Below are 6,000 nucleotides of genomic sequence, written 5' to 3'. Positions count from 1 at the left end.
AATTCAGCAACAGGTAAACAGTTCCAAGCAAAGGTACAAAGGGGTAATCCGAAGGAGTCCAAGAGAGAGTTCCAAGATCAAGGTAAACCAGAAAAGCAAACCAAAACGTAGCGCCAAACAGGGTCTGAAGACAGCTGAGAAGCAATGAGTGTTCCGTGTCTCAAGCCTTATATACTGTGCGTTTCGGGGTCATGTGACGTACACCAAGGTCACGTGAGGAACGCCACTCTGGATCACGTGAGCAGGTGACCGATCGGCGTGGAGATGTAACGCCGCCCCTTCTGCTGTATGTTCTCCATGGCAACTGCCAGTGCAGGAAGGGTTGCAATCGAGCCCGTAAATCATACCTGGTACGGAGCTTTCGGTCCTTTGGGTAAACCGAATCACATGAGCCTCGAACCCTGGAGGGAGGTGTTGGGGAAATGTGAGCAGTATTCTGGTGTGCAGTGGATCGGTGTGCAGAGGATCGCCTAACAGGTAGCCACCAAAACAAACAGCAAAGAATATCTAGCAGGATTTTCAATTATCATGCTCCCTGTCACCTCTGCCACCAGTCGCCAAAAAGTCACCAGGAGTGGACAACTCCACAAGACGTGTATAAAATTGGCACTTTCGCATTTGCACCTAGGCAACGGCCATCACAGGATCGATCAAATCTCTGCTGGAGACACGCTTCCAGGTGAAGGATTTAAATTGTATGAGTTTAAACCGAGAGTTGATTGTTACCTTTCTAGTAAATAAGCACATACACCTCCATCTTGCGTCTCCTAAAGTCTCACCAATATCTACCTCCCAACTTGACCTGCTAGCTGGTACCCCATAGGGGCAGAGCCTATTGCCAGATGATAAATTGTGGAGACCACTCCCTTAGCAGAGTTAACAAGGAACTTCAAAAGAGGGACAATCTGAGGTTCCTCCGGTAATGTCGCTGACCACGCACAAAATGCTTCATCTTCAAACCAATTGAAATGCCCCAAGTAACAAACTGTCCATCAGAGTAAAAAAGCCGCCTTCTTCCGACCCCACAGCGAGACTACTCCTCCCCGATCAAACCATTGCATGTTTGGGCAAACCCTGAGTGTCCCAGATCACGGGTTCAGGGGTATAGGGGAACTCTGGCAGCGTTCGGCACGATCTCTGCCATCTGTGGACCGTGTATGCTGCCGGATAAGACAGACACTTGTCTTTAATTTGTCGAGAAAGCAAGTAACCCTGCAACGGGCATGGGGAAGCAGATCACCATTCAATCCTAACCTGCAGGAACCGCTGGGAGCCCGGCATCCAATATCACGCATATGACACCTGTGCCGCCAGGTAGTACAGTTCAAAATCTGGTAAAATACCACCCTGTTCCCACGTGCAGTAAGCGTTTCCCACTTGATTCTGGGTGTTTTTGGGCTGCACACCAGCCTAACCATTGACAATTTCAATGTCGCGAAAAACTGAGCACCTGGACATAGAGAAACAGATGCAACAATTTAGGGAGGACGATCACTTTTATAATCACAACCTTCCCCAAAAACGAGAATGGGAGCGACACCCACCTGTCAATTTTACCCCGTAATGTCTCTAGGTAAGCCCCATGGTTTTCTCTAAGAAGCTGGTAGCGATTCCTGTTCACATGAATACCTAAATACTTTGTAGAAACTTGCTCCCAGCAAATCCTCTCCATACCTGGGGGTTGCAAGTAGCCAGGATTGATTTAGACCAGTAAACCTGTAAGCATGATACCTTTCCAAATGTTTCTATTTCTATTTCCTGTGAGAGAGGCAACAGATTACTACCTGGTTCCTTGACATATAAAATAATATCATCTGTATATAGCAAGATTAGTTCCCGGGCCTCCCCACCACCAATGCAAGCCCCCGATGTTCACGGAGCAGTCTCAATGGCACATCCAAGGGCTCCATCGCAAATAAGAGTGGAGATAGCAGACACGCCTGTTGCGATTCCCGCCCACGGTCGAATGCTGCTGAGTGCTTACCAAAAAGGCCGATCTTCGCATTCACCCCCGGAGTATAATACCTTAACGCATGCCAGGAAATATGGTGGCACTCAGATCTTCTCTAATACAGCAAACAAATATCCCAGGCAACCGAGTCAAACGACTTCTCCATATCTAACAGTCCTCCAAATGCCTGAACACAGTGATCACTTTGTGCCAGCAACCAAACATCCGCCTCAAGTTAAGAGCTGTTGATCGACCTGGAATACAACCCACCTGATCAACATGCACACTAGAAGAAAGAAAGGGAATTCATCTTTCGGCTAATATTTTGGAGAATATTTTCGTATCCATTTTGATGAGGGAAATCTGCCTGTAAGAGGCACAATCTAATAGGTCTTTTTCTGGCTTCAGCATCAAAGATATTATTCCTTCTCGCATCCCACTTCAAGGCTCTCACACCATACCTGAAGCAAGCAGTCCATCACATTCGGGCCAAACTCCTTCAAAAACTCAGAGGTGATCCCATCTGACCCTGATGCTTTAGCTGTCGGGAGGTCCTTAATAGCCTGCATAATAGCCTCAACAGTTATTTGTACACCCAGCACTCCTCACGCTTGATCACTTAGCCCTTTCAGCTCAGCCCCCTCGACAAAGTGCCTCATAATATACGGGTCTGCTTTATCTCTAGTCGCATATAGGTTCTAGTAGAAATTGCAACATTCTGCCAATATTAACTTAGAGTGCCGTTTCCACGTCTTACTGCGGGTATCTCTATCTGGCCCCTGGCACCCTTCACTAATCTGGCCAGATACCTACCTGGCTTCCCTTCTTACCCATACCTACATGCCAACTGCGGGGCTGCAAGAAAGTGCACTTCCCTAGTCACATCCTCTCTAAAGCGATCCAATGCAGTACGGGCAGCCGCTAAAGATCTCACATTCTTATTCCCAGCCTCCAGGATTCTAAGCTCACCCAGTTTCCTATGAGTCACCTTGAGTAGCCCACTTTCAATCGAGATGCACCTTGAATGCCTCCCAGAGGGTCTCTTAGCTGAAGCCACCAATCCCACATTACATGTGAAAAAAGACAGCATAATCTCCTGTACTTCACTTCGATACACCACATGTAGTATTGTTTGGCTCTTAAAGGGCCTTTGCGGGCGAGCAACCGCCAAGTTAGCCAGCTGAAATTGTCACACAACCGGGGAATGATTTGAAAGTGTCCTCGGGACAATGTCACAATGTACCGAATAACAAACCAAATGCTGTCCCACCAGTATGTAATCAATAAGGGAACTCATCATGCACTGAGGAGTAAAATGAAAACCCACTCTGATTGGGGTGTAACGTTCTCCACAGATCTACCAATCCGAGGTCTGCCATCCCCCCTAGAATTGCACTGTTCGTCAAGGAAAGTGGTCGTGCACAAACAGTAGATCTATCTCGCCCCGCTTGTAGTATCGAATTAAAGTCCCCAGCCACTACCAATTGTGTATGTGAATACGCCATGCAATTAACCCAAAGGGCATCATAAAACCCAGGATCATCCACATTCAGTCCATATACGTTGACCAGTGTAATGGGGCTCTGGGCAGTGTCCCTGACACTATAACAAATGTCACCTCTGCATCCCTCTCCTGTTGTACTAACCTGAGTCCCAATGGCTTGTGAATAATAATTGATACTCTGCATGAGTAGGAGGAGTAAGATCTCCCCAGGACTTTGCTAGCGTGTCATTCAGCTTCCCCATCAGGTGCGTTTCCTGAAGGAAAAGTATCCTAGCACCATGGTGCTCCCCTTAAGCCACAATTTTACGCATTTTGGCATGGTTGTTCAGACCCCTCACATTCCAGCTAAGGAGAGTGCAGCGCCCAGGCAACGGGGTCTTAGCCATTATCCCGCTGTTCCCCTTTGGAAGCGCTCTTAAGTTTAGCAGGACCTTAAAGTAATCTTGTGCACTCTGCACAGTTTCTGCAAAACACATGAACCAATTTTAATTGAACTCTATGAACCACAACAGTCCCTCGACCACCGAAATACCCTCCACCCACTCCTCCCCCTCAGCCCATATTTTAGAACACACCCACCACCACAGCGTGGCACCAACTAGCAGTGATGCCTCTCGCCCCTAATTATACAACCTCAATAAACCCCACAATCCAGGGCACCTACCCGAGGGCACCGGCTCAGCGACTTCTTTTGACCAACCACCCTGAACCCCTCCCAAGGAGGAGGAGGCCCACGTTTATCAGGATAAACAGCCACTGACCCATCACTTTACATAACAACATGTTCACTGCAGCCAGCCTAGGAGCTGCACCAAATACCCTGCATCTGACAGCTTACCCTCCACCGACCCACATTTGTTAAGCAAGTATAAACACAAAACATCACTGAATACTCATTAGAAGACACTCTCATGTAGTGATTCGCCCATGTATACTCACACCCCCTTAGACCTCAGGCAAGGATTCAATGTAACCATTGCTTCGGCCGGGTCTGAAAAAAAGAGAGTTCTGTTTTCATGGAAGACTCGTAGCTTAGATGGGTACAGCATCGCATATTGTAGCCCTCTTTCCCTCAGTACATGCTTCACAGCCAAGAATGAGAATTGGGCCCATTCCACAAACTGGGCACGGACTTGGAAAAATGACACCCTGGCTTCTTTAGAGTGGAGATCTCCTAATTCACGAGCCCTGCTCAAGATGGTGTCCCGATCATGATAGTTCAGCAGTCTTGCAATAACCGGGCACAGATTCTGAGATTCAGTACACTATCTCCACCAGGAATTGAGGGAATAACAGGGCATCTCTTTAATGAAGGTCTCCATGAACAGCTCCATATTTTGTACCACTAGAGACTCCGGAATCCCAACTACTCTAATGTTGTCGCAACGGGATCTTGCCTCCAAAACCTGTCTCTTGTCTCTGATTTCTTTCACTTCCTTCTGTAGTCCACAAATTGCCACGGTCACTTTGCTGCTCGTGTCCTCTAGCACCCCCACTCTTGAGTTCCGCCTTGCGTAAGTGACAGCTCTCTTTCTCTATCTTTTCCTGCATGATATGATATTTTATTTGTATCACGCTCATACACAAGTGTTTCAGAGCGCGATGAGGCAAGGGAGGGAACGAGGGAAGACAAAACAACGATCTTACTAGGCCCATTGACATTGAGAACGCACAAGTGCAGGGGCGAGGGAAGAGGAAAGTGCAAGGGAGAGGGGGGAAGTGGAAAGTGCTGATCAAGGGATAAAAAACAAGTGGAAGTGCAGCCAGCAAGGTGGCAAGTGCAGGGATTAAGGCACATGCAAAGGGTATCTGATAAGTGCAGGTTGGGGGACTGTAGGGTTACAGATAGAGACCCAAGTTCAAGGGTCACCAGGAGGCAGTGCGGGTGTGTGGCTGGTTGGGCAGGGACCTGGACCCGAAATCAAAGGGTAACCAGGTTCACGGTGCCGAAGCAGATAGATCAGCAGGTGAGAGGAAGAGCAAAGGCAGAAGCAAAGAGGAAGGTCTTGAGGTGCTTCCAGAACCGGAGATGGTGCTCCTCATGTTTCAGAGTGGCCCCCCGCATTATAAATGCCCCCGGTGCCCAGCCGGATGTGGCTGGGCACAGGGACGCTCTTTCCTCCCAAGGAGGAGGCAAGGTGGGAACTGGCCCCGAAGTGGGTGGCTAGAAGGGCAGCCCGCTATGCAGGCTGTCCATCTAGCACCCCCTGCGGGGGCTGGATATCCCCTGAGTTTGAAATTGTCCATAGGCTCAGGACTGCCCTAGGGAGGCTGGATGGCACGTTATTTCATGACCATCATGGCGTTGTCTTAGTTGGGGACGTGTGAATGTGGGGGACAGAGGTCGGACACAATTTCTATAACTATTGTTGTGGTGAATATTGAAGGTTTTTTTGGTGAAAGTTGCTTTCATTTTTAGATTTCAGAATTTGTTTGATGTGTATGTTGCTATATTTTTGTTTCATTTGTGCTCCTCTTTCTATGACATTCAAGTATACATGTAGGTGTGAATCAGTGGTGGGCAACCTGCAGTCTCCCAGGTGCC

This window comes from Ambystoma mexicanum, chromosome 5q (assembly GCF_040938575.1).
Source record: "Ambystoma mexicanum isolate Mex_15411 chromosome 5q, UKY_AmexF1_1, whole genome shotgun sequence".
Taxonomy (NCBI): Eukaryota; Metazoa; Chordata; class Amphibia; order Caudata; family Ambystomatidae; genus Ambystoma; species Ambystoma mexicanum.
This window is presented reverse-complemented; position numbering follows the sequence as displayed.